The following is a 16146-nucleotide window of genomic DNA, read 5'->3' on the forward strand; positions in this document are numbered from 1 at the left end:
TGAAACCCTTCAGCCTCCACTGACGACAAAACAGAAATTCACGTGATTACGGGACGACACGAAAACTAAAGCCTGTAGGACATGATTTCCGGGTGCCGGGGTCTGGCAACACAACCAGAGTTGTCACAAGACATGAACAGGACAGCCATCCGGTGTGGTCATGAGTGAGCATCTGACCTCTGAACCAAGAGGCCCCTGGCTTGATCCCCAGTAAGGAGTGTGCAGGAGGCAGCCGATCAAGGTTTCTCTCTCTCTTTCTCTCTAAAATAAAATAAAATTTTTTTTTTTAAAAAAGAGAGTCTCTCTTTAAAAACAAAACAAACAGTTGGTATCAGCAGGTTCTGCCCAGGTCTAAGCTAGGTCTCTAGCAACTTTCAGTTCACACGGCACGGCCCCTGTGGTCGCCCACGTCCCCCTCCTCTCTTCTCCACGGGCTCCTCTCAGGCTACTAGCAAGTGCAGGTGCCATTTTAAAACAAGGACTCTCCCCACGTCCATGCTTTCCTCTAGCTACCTTCCTCTGTTTCACAGGAAGAAGAGATACACTTCTACTGCTTCAAACCCACTCACTGCTCCAATTCTTCCAATCTGCCTTCTGCCCAAACGTCTGACACATACTCTCAGGTCACCCAGGAGCCTCCTTGCTCAGAATCCAGTCCTCCTCCTGCGATTTGTCACAACCTTACCTCCCAATCCTTGGACCTCCCTGACACACGCTGACTTCCACTTCTTCTGTCTCCTCCGCCACAGCCTTCACACGTAATTATTCCTTCCAAGCCCCCGCCCCCCAATTCTCCCAATACCCATCTCTGCGGATATCGATTCTTCAAATACCCTTCCACTCCCACAGTCATCACGCCAGCAAGTCCTCAGCACTGCCCACCTGGGAATAGCACCCTGGTCTCCCGACTGCCCTTGTACCCGACCTCGGAAATCCCGGGCAGGGCTGGGCCTCACGTACTTGCAGGCAAATTCCCGTTCCTCTGCCTGAGCTTCAGCCCACCCTGCCTTTGCTCCACGGCCTTCAGAAGGTCCTCAATGCAAAATTAGGTCAAGACGCCTTAGCCTTGCCTTTAGGGTCCTCCAAAATCCTAACAGCAACCAATCTCCCCCCCACAGACACACACCTTCTCTCCATTCCTCATCACACACCAGGGGCCATTAACTGGCCTCGTAAAACTCTTCCACCTCAACTCAAAGCAATGCCCTCTTTGAAAATTTATTCCCTTTCCCTAGAAAAGAACACTTCACCTGCCCATCCAAAACCCGTACCAAAGCTCATCCCTCCTCTTACATCTCCCACACTCACACATCAGATATTGGCCCTAGCTGGTTTGGCTCAATCCCCGGTGGGGGCATGCAGGAGGCAGCTGATCAATGATTCTCTCTCATCATTGATATTTCTCCCCCCCACCCCACTCTCTCTTCCTCTTTGAAATCAATAAAAATATTTTTTAAAATAAACATATCCTCAGGTGAGGATTAAAAAGACTAATTCAATATCCTATATTTTTATTCCTTTAATCATTACTTTGCAATTAATATAACCCATTAACCACCCCTCCAGTGATTCTGATGCATGCTAAATTTTGAGAACCCAAGACTTAGTGTATGTGTAGCTTTACTTCTAGGGGTAAAAGGAAGCACACACCCTCCTTCCCACCAGAGACCAGGGAGAATTTCTCTGAAATCCTTTTATTTGCTTCTTAGTAATACTCTGACCTACTCTGGCTTCTATTAGGAAATCCCAATCTACATTTTAGTATGTTTCCCAGGTATCTTACTCCCCCCAGTATGACTGGACTTCTTAGTCCAAAGTACATGATCCTTTCTCACAAAATGAGCTTTCTAAAATGGCCAGGAAACACAGGGAAAGGTGTTTAACCCCCTCGTCATCAGGGACATGCAAATTAAGCCACAACAGATACTGCTGCATGCCCCCAGCTTGGCTGAAATTTAACCTGTGCTGTGGGGAGCACTGGAACCTGCCCTGCTGCTGGTGGGAGTGTGCGCCCCCTCTGCTGAACTTGCCGAGTCGTGTGTACTGAAGCAGAACATTCCCTTCGGCACAAACCCACAGAAATATTTAATAAATAAGAATACCAAACACACGTGCAACATTTGTTATAGCAGTATTTCTAAAAGGCAGAAATAATCACCAGTCAACAGCTGAATAGCTATGTTGTCAGACAAATTAAGACTTTAAACAAAAAAAATTACAAGAGACAAAAAAGACATATATTGTATATACTGATGAAAGGTCCAATACTGGAAGATACATTATAAACATATACAGACTGAACACACAACAATGAGCACTGGTGGAGGGGGAGGGGGAGGGGGAGAAACAGAGAAACATGTGAAAGAGATACATCCACTGACCGCCTCCAGCACGCACCGACGGGGGCGGGGAGGGAACCTGTACCCGATGCACGCCCTCGACAAGGAACAGAAACCTCCACCCTTCAGTGCTCATGCCAATGCTCAACCAGCGGAGCCACCCAGGCCACCGCAGCATTGGTGCCCTGACTGGGAATGAACCCACCACCTTCACACACTGGGAGTGGGGGCACAGTGCTCTAGCCCAGTGGTCGGCAAACTCATTCGTCAGCAGAGCCAAATGTCAACAGTACAATAACTGCAATTTCTTTTGAGAGCCAAAAATTTTAAACTTAAAACTTCTTCTAACGCCACTTCTTCAAAAGAGACTCACTCAGGCCGTGGTATTTTGTGGAAGAGCCACACTCTAGGGGCCAAAGAGCCGCATGTGGCTCGAAAGCCGCAGTTTGCTGACCACGGCTCTAACCAACTGAGCTACCTGGCCAGGGCTCAAGCACAATTTAACACTGGCAAGGGCTGATTTCCCACCCCCATACACTCCACTTCAACAGCTTCCCGGCTAAGAGTGACCCCTCCCCAGGAGAGCCTCCCTGGCTACTCCAGGACACGTGTTCTTCGTTCCTCAATTCCTACGGCCCTTAGTCTGCTCAGTGCTGCTTCCCAGAGAACATGCCCCTGGGCTCCCTCCTCTGGTTCCAGGTGCATCACCGAGAACCGCAGCTGCCAAGTCACTGCAGTTCAGCAGCTCCTGCATTGAGCGTCTGCCCCTGGTGGTCAGTGCGTGTCATAGCCACCGGTTGGACAGTTGCTTAGGCTTTTATATATATACTAGAGGCCTGTTGCACAAAGAGATTCGTGCAATAGGCCTTCCTTCGCCAGCTGCTGGCACCGGTTTTCCTCCGGTACCCGGGACCCAGGCCTTCGCTCTGGCCGCCGCCTTCAGTCTTCGCTCTGGGCAGAGCACCGCTCCTGTAGCTCCCTCCGCCCCCGCCCTCCAACTCATAGTAGGCATCCTGCCTTGCCTGGCCTCTCAGCACCTGCATGTGTGCTGCCCAGAGGTCTGGAGTGGCTGGGGGGGTGGAGCCATCTCCAGCTTTGTTGGGTTAATTTACATACTCACTCCTGATTGGCTGGTGGGTGTCATGAAGACACGGTCAATTTGCATGTTTCTTTTATATTAGTGTAGACTAGAGGCCCAGTGCACAAAATTCATGCACAGGATGGGGGGTGTCCCTCAGCCTGGCCTGCACCCTCTCCAATCTGGGACATCCCTCTCACAATCCGGGACTGCTGGCTCCTAACTGCTTGCCGGCCTGATCGCCCCTAACTGCCTCTGCCTGCCGGCCTGATCGCCGCCTAACTGCTCCCCTGCCAGCCTGATCGCCCCCAACTGCCCTCCCCTGCCAGCCTGATCTCACCCCTAATTGCTTGCTCCCCCACACCAGCCTGATCACCCCTAACCACCTCTGCCTCAGCCCTCACCACCGTGGCTTTGTCTGAAAGGAAGTCAGACGTCTGGAAGATGTCCGGTCGACCTGGCCTAATTAGCATATTACCCTTTTATTAGTATAGATACAGACAGATGGTACATCATTTGATATTGTTTGCACTTTTATTTTTTAAAATCTTTTTTTTAAAAAAAATATTGATTGATTTGAGAGAGAGGAAGGGAGAGGGAGAGATTGAAACATCAATAATGAGAGAGAATCACTGACTGGCTGCCTCCTGCACACCCCCTACTGGGGATCGATCCCACAACCCGGGCATGTGCCCTTGACCGGAATCGAACCCAGGACCCTTCAGTCTGCAGGCTGATGCTCTATCCATTGAGCCAAATCGGATAGGGCCTGTTTTCACTTTTAGAGAGAGGGCTCTAGAGCCAGGTGTTAGGGTTCAAAGCAGCTGTGACTCTTTGGGCAAGTGGAAACCCCTCTGTGCCTCTGTACCCATGTACTCATCTAGACCAACGGGGAAAATAACGGGTAGAGGTAATTATTAAATGAGTTAACACAGGAAAGCATTTGGAATAAATAATTCCTAGCACATAACAGCTAATGTGTAACTATTGGGTACTATTATCCGTAAGCTCCAAAAAATATATCTTCATTTCTATATTCCCTTCAATGCCTGGCAGGGTCAAAAATAGTCCCGAACCGAAGTATATGTTCGTTGATGGAATTAAAGATAAGGAACCTAGCCTTAAGTTAATGGGTAAAAATGTATTGGTGTAAGAGAGTTAATTTTCTAACCTTTTGGAAGGAAACTTTCAAAAGCTCAAGTTACTAAGATTAGAAACCAGCCTTCAAATTGACTTCCTCTAAATTACTTCCCTTCTGTTCTGGATTGGCCTCAGTCTCAGTCTTCAAGTAGCCAATTACTTCCTTTCAAATAAGATTTACAAGTAACAGACCACTGCATATGAGCCTTCTTCGTCCCTACATTCACGTATGTACAGAAAGGGGGAGGGGACGGGAGGCCTACCTTATCGCCTCAGACGGGCAAAAGCCTGAAGACAACCCTAGTCCGCCTGGAATATTTGAGAGAGCAGCAATTGTCAACCATGAGAGAGACTCATTATAGGATCAAAAATAATGTTACCAACAGCTAAAGTACTGAAGACTGCAAATAATTTACTTTCTCCATAAATGAGAAGATTCAAGTTTAAGTGAACACAGCGTTTTCCCTAAACTTCCCCAAATCTAGCTAGTAACTCTTTTTTAAGGTCTCTTGCATTGCAGCCAGTGTTCCCAGGCAGAAGAGAAAGGGGCCTAAAAATTGTGCCCCCCCCCCCCATCATCTGACCTTGTGAATAACCCTGATGCCTCACTGTAGCTGGGGGAAGATGTAATCACATGCCCTCCAATCCCTACCCCAGCCACACATTCTGGAAGGGCCAGCTGACGGACACATGTTCTCTGAGCTCCATGGGGTTCTTTTTTATTTTATTTTTATTTTTTTAATAAATCTTTATTGTTCAGACTATTACAATTGTTTCTCCTTTTCCCCCCCCATATCTCCCCACCACCCGATTCCCACCTCCCCTCTGCCCTTACCTCCCCACCGTTGTCCTTATCCATAGGTGTATGATTTTTGTCCAGTCTCTTCCCGTACCCCCCACACAGACACCCCTTTCCCCTGAGAATTATCAATCCACTCCCATTCTATGCCTCTGATTCTATTATGATCACCAGTTTATTCTGTACCTCAGATTTTTTTTTTAAATATATTTTATTGATTTTTTACAGAGAGGAAGGGAGAGGGATAGAGAGCTAGAAACATCGATGAGAGAGAATCATCGACCAGCTGCCTCCTGCACACCCCCTACCAGGGATGTGCCCGCAGCCAATGTACATGCCCTTGACCGGAATCGAACCTGGGACCTTTCAGTCCGCAGACCGACGCTCTATCCATTGAGCCAAACCGGTTTCGGCTGTACCTCAGATTTTTAATTCACTTGATTTTTAGGATCACTTGTTGATATATATGTATTTGTTGTTCATAATTTTTATCTTTACTTTTTTCTTCTTTTTAAAGAATACCTTTCAGCATTTCATATAATACTGGTTTGGTGGTGATGAACTCCTTTAGCTTTTTCTTATCTGTGAAGCTCTTTATCTGCCCTTCAATTCTGAATAACTTTGCTGGGTAGAGTAGTCTTGGTTGTAGGTTCTTGCTATTCATCACTTTGAATATTTCTTGCCACTCCCGTCTGGCCTGCATGGTTTCTGTTGAGAAATCAGCTGACAGTCGTATGGGTGCTCCCTTGTAGGTAACTAACTGTTTTTCTCTTTCTGCTTGTAAGATTCTCTCTTTGTCTTTTGCCCTTGGCATTTTAATTATGATGTGTCTTGGTGTGGTCCTCTTTGGATTCCTCTTGTTTGGGGTTCTGTGCGCTTCCTGAACTTGTAAGTCTATTTCTTTCACCAGGTGGGGGAAGTTTTCTGTCATTATTTCTTCAAATAGGTTTTCAGTATCTTGCTGTCTCTCTTCTGGCACCCCAAAAATTCGGATACTGGTACTCTTAAAGCCATCCCGGAGGCTCCTTATGCTATCCTCACACTTTTGGATTCTTATTTCTTTCCGCCTCTCTGGTTGGGTGTTTTTTGCTTCCTCATATTCCAGATCTTTGGTTTGACTCTTCGGGTATGGTGGTCTACAGTTGAGTGTCTGTATATTCTTTATTTCAGACAGTGTATGCATAATTTCTGACTGGTCCTTTTCCATATTTTTGGTATTCTCATTAAGGTCCTTGAAGGTCTCTTCAAGTTTCTCAGCAGTTTTTAGAAGATTCTTGAGGAACCTTATAAATGTGGTTCTGAACACTGTGTCGTCCATTAGTTTGCTTTCCTCTATCTCTCCTACTCGTGACATACTTCGGTGTCTCCGCATTTTGGCTGCCTCCCTGTGTTGATGGAGTGGCTTTGTGTAGTCGGTGACCTATAGGGGCCGGTAGCTCAGCTTCCCCAATCACCCTAGGTGGTCGCTCTTGGTACTCCCCTTTGTGGGCTGAGTGGAAAGTCTTGGTGTAGTTAAAAGCCCTGATTGCTGTTGGTACACTGGGAGGAATTGACCTCCAGGCCAATTGGCTGTGAGGACCTGCTGTGTCTATAACGGAAGAATTGCTGTGCTAGAGACACAGTAGGGCTTTGGTGCTCACTGAGTCTGCCTCTTGAATGTGTCCCTTATGAGAGTGGTTGAAATCTGGTGTCGTCCACACCAACCACTAGATAACCTGGTGTCTGGATCTCCAATGGGGTGAAGGTCTGAGGCCTCCCAGCAGGAGCTACAGCAAGAGCTACAGCTTTCTCCTCTTTGCTTGGGCGGTTTTGGAGCAGTCTGACTGGAGCTGCAGTTAATTTGGTTGAGCTGCCACAGAACAGGCCATTTACATGTAAAAGCCGCTGTGTGGAGCCTGGGCGGGTTTGTAGAATGTGCGGGGCGGGGTTTCAGGGCGTCACTAGGCTGGGGCGTGGCCAACGGCCATGGCTGCCTTCAGCCGTCTCTGCCTTTCCGCGTTTCCAAGTCCCCGTGTCCCGCACTCCAGCGCAGCAAACCCTGATTGCTGGGTGCACCTCTGCAGAAAAGTCACTCTCACTCTCCGACCGATGGCCGAGAGTCCAGCTTCTCCCCGTAGGCGTCTGGGTCCCCCGCGTGTCCCCAGAAACTGGAGTTCAGAGTGATCGGGAGCTTGTCTCCCTTCGGTTTGAAGAAAAGCCGCGCACCCAGTCGCCCGCCTCCAGCCCGATTCGCGCGCCTCCGTACCTCAGCTCTCCAGCGTTTGCGCTCTCTTCTCTTCTTAGTTGTAAATCTACCACCACTCAGCCAGCTTTCCCATGGTTCTGGGTGGTAGACGTTTTGTTTTTTAGTTGTATTTTTGAAATTGTTGTGCGAGGCGGCAGTTTAGTTGTTTAACTTTGCTGCCATCTTGGTTCCTCTCAGATGTGTCCTCCATGGGGTTCTTATCCACCGCCCCTCCCACCCAAAACACTACCACCAACCTTAACCAAACACTATTTGACCAAACATTACATTTGGTTTTCAAAATCTGAGTCCCATTCTGGGTATGCCTCATGAGCATCCAGCACCTACCATATGGATCCTCAATAAAACCAGAAATATTCGTTACGTGGACAGGTCCCATACAGACTACCCGAGTACAATGTTCCACTAGAAAGCATTTCAGTTACAGGTGGCAACAGAGTGGAAAGAAAGCCATTTACAATAGTGGTTAAGGAGTAACACTGCCTGAGAGTTAATCTGGGCTCCACCACTGACTAGTTTTGTGCCCCTTTACAACCAGTTCACTTACCTGTCAAGTGGAAGGTGGAACCTTTGGGATAGGATGGTCTGAAGATTAAATAAGATATTACACAAAAAGAGCTTAGACTGAAGTATTACACAAAAGAGCTTACCTATACTGAAAATAGGTCAGTATTCGATAAAAGTTTGTCATTATTGTTTAGGTCTTATTTGGACAAAAAGCAACTCCCTCCTTCAAATTGCAACTGTCCAGAATTTGAAGACCGGTTAATAATATGGCCTGACCTCAAAAGAATGTTTTCCCTAAAATGAAACTTTTACCAGTCTAGCAACTAATTATTTTTCCAAAGTGCATGTCCCATGCATGCCTCATCCCACCCTCTTCTTTATTCAAATATAAATGTACATATACACACGTAACTTCTCTTCCACTGCCCAGAACTACAGGCCCATAAATGTTTCTAAATTCAGAAATTTTTGGTGCAAATGCCAAATATTCTGTGACATAACCAATAGGTTAATATTCTTCAGTAAAATAAATACTCACACTATGTAGGATAAAGACTGAACAACCTCATCAGTTCAGTTGAGGTTTTGACATCAAACGAGATTGTGATTTTCAGAACTTTCTGAACGGCAGTTTTATGAAAAGCCTTAAGCCGTGGCCGATTTGTTTTAAACACACACACGCCTCTCAATGCTTTTCAAACACCTTTTCCAATGCCCTCAAGCCTGATTTTTCCGTGACTCGTAACCACCTGTTACCGCAGAGAAGTGCCCGAGACCCTCCTACTATTTCTCTTGGAAAATTAAAACAAGATAGGCTTTCAAGAAGGCGAATTAAGGGTTGTGTGGTGTGCTTAAAATGCAGGACTGCCAGTAATTTGAATTCTATAACCTAAATTAGCTGAATAATTTTTTATTTTTTTATTTTTAGTGATTTCTTTTTTTAGCTGAATAATTTTGATAACTTGTTTAGGGACTACACATTTGCAATACTAATTTTCTCAGACTCACCATAAATCTGCTTCTATACACAATCTTTAGCTTATTTTTGGAAGATAAGGAGCCACCAAAGATCTTGAAATGTTCTGCTCCCAGGTTATGAGTGCGTCATACAGACGTTTATTAGCCAGACCTTCATTACAAGCCAGCACAAAACAGCCCCTCAGCCAAGACCCGAAGCAGAAGTAACGTGACTGAGTAACGATGCTGCTTCTGCTGGATCGGGGCTTTGTGACATTGGGAGACACTGAGTCAAGCTGCGTGCAGGTAAAGTGATCACAGCTTTAAAATGACTGCCTCAGCATACTTAAGATAAATGTAATTTTACCTCATAATTCTTCAGAGACTAATTATGCAAAAGAAACAGCGATGAGCACAGCAAGCTTTCTACCATTTCTCAACCAGCCATGAAAGAAAAGCACTGACTACAGCATAGCTTTGGACAGGACTTAACTTTTTTCCAGCATTTATTACTTTAAACAGGACATAAGATTAGAAAATGAGTTCATAAGCCTTATCCTGTTGACATCCATAAGTCTCAATTGTGTAATCCAGTTGAAATTATTTTGTATTTCTCTCCCCAAATAAGTTGATATAAACCATTACTGTACAGATGACTCTTACAAAAGTAAGAGTTGTCTAGTGTTTTGGAAACTAAACTTGAAAATTTAAAAAACACATAAAAATCTTGTGAAATTCATCAGAAAGATCCTAGTGCACATAAAAACTCCCACCCAGCCCTAGCTCTGTCAGTGTCGTTTCTGCGGGCGGCAGCAGTGTCAATGTAAGGAATGCAAAAATGTTTTGGATGAGATCTGGGTATAAAATGCCATATTGCAGATAAGGTATAACTAAATCCCAAGACACTAACGGGAAATTATAAAACCCCAAGCATACAGCCACTCTCGGCCAAAACAATAAAATACCCGTAACTCAGGTTATTAAGCCATGGCTTCTCCCTCCTTCCCGCTAGCCGGACCGAGTGCACCCGCCCCCTCCCTCGCCCACTAGGTGAAACCTCCTACTTAAGGCTAACTCGCTCTCTCTCGGTCTTCCCCGAGCTGCCAATTCGATCAGGCCCGTTAGGTCCTGCCCCAGCACCTAACATTTCTCTCTTCCCCACTCTGATTTTTTTAAAAAAGATATATATTTTTATTGATTTCAGAAAGGAATAGGGAGAGAGAGACATTAATGATGAGAGAGAATCATTGATTGGCTGCCTCCTGCATGTCCCACACTGGGGATGGAGCTCGCAACCTGGCATGTGCCCTTGACTGGAATACTGGAATCGAACCCGGGACCCTTCAGTCCGTAAGCCAATGCTCTATCCACTGAGCCAAACCTGCTAGGGCTCTTGCCCACTCTTTACACCCCTCCAAAGTTCTTCCTGCCAAACTCCACTGGTATAATAATGTCTGTCTTATTCCGACAAGCACAGAATAGTTAATGTTCAAATAACAAATTTGAAAAAATAAATTTCCAGGAGCCAAGAAACTATATAACTAATGTGCTGCACGCAGATTTTATAAAGAAGGCCCAGCTCTAGCTGGTTTGGCTCAATGGATAGAGCACTGGCCTGCGGACTGAAGAGTCCCAGGTTCGATTCTGGTCAAGGGCACAGGCCCGGGTTCCAGACTTGATTCCCAGTAGGGAGTGTGCAGGAAGCAGCCTATCGATGATTCTCTCCCATCATTGAGGTTCATATCTCTCTGTCCCTCTCCCTTCCTCTCTGAAATCAATAAAAAATAAGGAAGGCCCGGCTGGTGTAGCTCAGTGGTTGAATCAATAAATCACTGGTTCGATTCCCAGTCAGGGCACATGCCCAGGATGCCGGCTCAATCCGGGGGGGGGGGGGGGGGCGTGGGGGCGTGTAGGAAACAGCTGCTCGGTGATGTTTTCCTTTCATTGATGTTTCTATCTCTCCATCCCTCTCCTTCCTCTCGCTCTAAAAACCAATAAAGGAAAAAAAATTACAAAAAGGAAAGTCGGCCCTGGTCATTGTGGCATCATCCAGAGCACGGAAGGGTTGTAGGTTCAATTCCTGGTATGGGGTATATAGGAGGTAGCCAATCGGTTTCACTCTCACATCAATGCTTCTCTCACTCCCTTCTTCTCTCTCTAAAAATCCATTTAAAAATCTAATAAATAATAAGAAGAGAACAGTCACAACACGATCAGCTGTGCATGCTAGTGGTGAGTCTACCTCCCACAGCACATTGCTTTAATAGTACAAGAATCAGAAATGTCAACAATCTGTAACAAGGAGTGTTACAGAACAGAACCTCCCTCTAAACTCATTTGCTCTTATTTTAGACAACTGTTTAAGTCTAACTGGCCAGTAGATCAGTTCACAGTAATTTAGAAAAATACATGCTTGGGTAAAAAGAGGTACAGCCTTTGACAAGAATGTAGGAGACAGAAAACCCTGCAAATCGGGCTCAGAAATGTAAATGGGGAGGGAGAAGTGTCATTCAGGCCAGGCCAGAGTCCTAGAGTGGAGCAACAGCTTCAAAGATGGACTCAAAAATCCTTTAGGAGGCCCTAGCTGGTTTGGCTTAATGGATAGAGCGTCAGCCTGCAGACTGAAGGGTTCTGGGTTCAATTCTGGTCAAGGGCATAGGCCTGGGTTGCGGGCTCGATCCCCAGTAGGGGGTCAGCATTGATGTTTCTATCTCTCTCTCCCTCTCCCTTCCTCTCTGAAATCAATAAAAATATATATTTAAAAAAAAATCCTTTAGGAGGACAGACCTTAAGCATTACACACGGAAGCTTAACGCCCAGACACCAATAGGACAGAAAAAGAGGAGACACCCGCTACAAAACGAAGCACGTTTTAAGGCAGTGAGCTTAGTCAGCAAGGGCACAGAAACACCACTTCAGTGGTTCAATGTCTCAAATGGTCCCTAAGAACCACACCTCCTTTCCCCACACACATACAAACCACAGGAAAGCGTACAAGTTGCCCTACAATGCATCCTCTTGGAGTAAAGCTTGCATCCTCTTGATGCAAAGCTATCAGCACTATAAAACTGAAAATAAAGGTAGAAATGCAGCCTTTTCTCCAGACAGTGCTAAAATTTTTGTTCAAATAAACCTGGTTGAAAGGAAATATACCCCTTTCATAAACACACCCTTTTGCAACACTCTCCATTCCCCAGCTTTTTGCCCTTTATTAAAGTACACATCTTTTTTTCAAGTATTTTTTCCCCATTGATTTTTAGAGAGAGAAGACAGAAGGAAAGACAGAGAGAAACATCGATGTGAGAGACACACATCAACTGGTTGCCTCCTGCATGAGCCCAGACCAGGGCCAAGGAGGAGCCTGCAACTGAGGTACATGCCCTTGATTGGAATTGAACCCGGGACCCTTTGGTCCACAGGCCAATTGCTCTATTCACTGAGCCAAACCAGCTAGGGCTAAAGTATTTTTAAAAATATATTTTTTTATCGATTTCAGAGAGGAAGGGAGAGAGAAACATCCATGATGAGGGAGAATCATGGATCGGCTGCCTCCTGCACGCCCCACACTGGGGATCAAGCCCACAACTGGAGCCTGTGCCCTTGACTGGAATCGAATCCAGGACTCTTCAGTCAGCAGGCTGATGCGCTATCCAAACCAGCTGGGGCTAAAAATTATTTTTTAATTATTTCAGAGAGGAAGAGAGAGGGAGAAAAACATCAATGATGAGAATTATGGATCAGCTACCTCCTGCACAACCCCTACTGGGGATTGAGCCCACAACCTGGGCATGTGCCCGGACCTGGAATCGAACCGTGACCTCCTGGTTCATAAGTCCATGCTCAACCACTGAGCCACGCTGGCCAGGCAAATGAATAGGAAACATACACTTCACTAAATCAGAAGAAGAAAATCCTGATAAAGTTCCTCCAACGTCTCCCATCTCAAACAATTCACTTCTCAACCTGACAACCGTTCTATGCTGATACCTTACCTGTATGATCAGTCACACATCTCTCGGGTAACAAAGGGCAGAATGCGGGAATATGAGTCAGTTTACCTCTGTTAAAATCTCAGGATATTATGCTGTGAATATTTTTGTATTTTATTGCCTTTGTTGCTGCTTGTAATTATTGTTAAATTTTCATCTCTTACTGTACATTTCCTTTCCTTTTTGTTAAATTTTCATTTACCTTTCATGTCCTTTTTGCTTTTCAAGTGTTTATTTAAAGATTAAACAATACAATAGACACATAAGAAAAGTTAAAACAGGGAATCATTTGAGGGTCTGGAACGAATTAATTCAATTGACATTATTTCTAATGGGAAAAATGATTCAGGTTTCGAACAACCTTCCGGAGTGAATTAAGTGTGAGAAATGAGGTTCCACTGGATTTGAACTGTTTTAGTGCAGGGGCCAGAAACCTATCCCATCAACTCCAGGTTCACCCACACCCAGAACAGTGCCGGCCACATAGGAAACACCATTAGACAGCAGGAAATTAAACTGGAAACATAAAGCCATTTATTTACAAATACATAGGCAACCTCTGGCAAAAAGGCTCCAACCACCATCTGTCGTGCTCATGATGAGCTTGAGCCTGGATTATTTGGCCATCTTGATCGAGCAGTTGCCAAGGGTTGATGCCAGCTCAAGGGCCCTTGGAGATGGAGCAGTGTGCCTCAGGCACACACAGGCGAGCAGAGGAGTGACAAAGCTCCAATATAATGCCCAGTGAGACGCACCCAGACTTCAATTCCTTGGGAGGGGGAAGGGCAAGAAACACTCCTGAGGGAACATACTTTCTGGGTCTCCTATCAGCCACCTCCAAATGCCACTGTCCCAAGGTTAACCTCACATGGATGCACAGGACCAGGATGTCTCTGTGCAGCCTAACTCTCCATGGCACGGCCCCGGCAGAGAAGAGTGAACTAAGAGGCGACCCCACTGAAGTACCTGATGCCCTGCTGGAGTGTGTCGGCGCTGACAATGCACAGCTAGGCACCATGCATTCCGCACCAACATCTCTCTTCTTCAAGCCTCCACAATTAGAAGACTGAACCTCTTCAGGGCGGGGACTGAACATCTATGTAAAATTTCCCTTTTTTTAACGGAGGTGAAGTTCACATAATATAAAGTTCACCGTTTTACAGTATACAATTTCAGTGATACTTAGTGCATTAGCAATGTTGTGCATGTTACACCAACACTACCTAGGTCCAAATCCATCAGCACAAAAGAAACTCCACACCCGTTAAGCAGGCAGCCCCCCCCCTCCCCCTCCCCCAGCACCTGGCAAAACCAGCAATTTGCTCTCTGTCTCTATGGACTTGTCTGGTCTGGACGCTGCACATAAATGGAATCATGCAGCACGTGGCCTTGGCCTCTGGCTTCTTTACTCAGCACAAGACTTTCAAGGCCCACCGTGGTGTGGCCGGGTCAGGGTTCCACTGTTTAAGGGGCTGAACACTATTCCACCTGTTGATGGACATTTGGATTGTTTCCACCTTTGGGTATGAATAGTGCTTTGAACATTTATGTACAAGTGTATGTTCAAGTGCCTGTTTTCAATTCTTTTAGGTATATATCTAGGAATGGAATTGCTGGGTCACATTGTAATTCTCTCTCTCTCTCTCTCTCTCTCTCTCTCTCTCTCTATATATATATATATTTTTTTAAATTGGTTTCAGAGAGGAAGAGGGAGAGAAACATCAATGATGAGAGAGAATCATCAATCAGCTGCCTCCTGCACACCCCACATTAGGGATCGAACCTGCAACCCACGCATGTACCCTGACCAGGGATTGAACCATGGCCTCCTGGTTCATAGGTTGAGCCGCGCCGGCCAAGCGGTAGTTCTCTATTTAATAACTAAGGAACTGCCAAACTATTTAAATGAGTATATTTGTTGTATGCAAAGTATACCTTTAATAAAGGTGAATAATGAAAACAAAATACAAAACACACACACACACAAAACTTTCTGCCGTGGCCGGTGTGGTGTGGTGGTTGGAGCATAGCCCAGGCTCCAAAGGTCACCGGTTTGATTCCCAGTCAGGGTACATACCCGGGTTGCGGGTTTAATCCCCAGTCAGGGTGTGTGAGGAAGGCAACTGATCCATGTTTCTCTCTCTCTCCTTCTTTCCCTCCCTCCCCCACACTCTCTCCTATCAATAAAAGCGTATTAAAAACCCCCCACAACTTTCCAAAATGTTTCCAGTTTGGGGAATTGGATACCAACAGTGTGGGAACCACTGTTCCTGAGCATCAGTGACCCAGTAGTGAGCTCGGTTATATTTCCCCAGGACTTAATTCTTAGGACACTACTCCCACACCAAAAACAAACAAAGAAAACCTCTTCCAAATTATATTAAAGATGTGTAACTATTTCCTTTTTCCCCTTTGCCCTCTTCCACCTCCCCCAATCCCTGCCCCCAAGATCTGTGATCCCTCACAGCACTCCATTACCACCCATTCTACAGAAGAGACACTGAGTCACACTGGGTCACATTACTATCCAGAGTCATAAGCTATCAAGTGTATGAACTAGTACTTAACTGTCAGCCTCTCTTCAGAGTCCATGATCTTACCTAAGATACTCTATTGCCTTTCTTTTCTGAACTTAAGACCTTCAAAAGATAAACAGAGCATCCTTCTCAATAACTGGAAAAGTTAAACAAGAGACTTCATCCAAAAAAGAACTTTTTCACAAAGAACTCTAAACACAAAACTCTAAAGTTTTTTTTGTGTGTGTTTTGTTTTCATTCTTCGCCTTTATTAAAGGTATAATTTGCATACAACAAACAGAACTACCAAATCAGCCCAGCTGGTGTGGCTCAATGGTTGAGCACTGACCCATGCACCAAAACGTCACAGCTTCGACTCCCGGTCAGGGCACATGCGCCTGGCATACAGTAGCTATTCTGTAGTAACTACTTGTTAAATGAGTAAATAATGAAAAAAGTACAAACTAGCTTGGCCATTCCTCACATACCAAAGGAGAGTTCAAAGCCAACCAAATCCACTGCCATCGTATGCCTTCCCTGTCATGCAGCCCATCTCATCAAATGAGAATCACCTGA

General features: G+C 45.5%; 1 protein-coding gene across 3 annotated transcripts in view; it reads right to left on the bottom strand.

Annotated features, from left to right (window-relative positions):
- The window catches only part of RHOA (ras homolog family member A), a 32293-nt gene that overhangs the window by 10823 nt on the left and 5324 nt on the right, over window positions 1–16146 (bottom strand). The window lies entirely within an intron of this gene.

Source organism: Eptesicus fuscus, chromosome 18 (genome assembly GCF_027574615.1).
Source record: "Eptesicus fuscus isolate TK198812 chromosome 18, DD_ASM_mEF_20220401, whole genome shotgun sequence".
Lineage (NCBI taxonomy): Eukaryota > Metazoa > Chordata > Mammalia > Chiroptera > Vespertilionidae > Eptesicus > Eptesicus fuscus.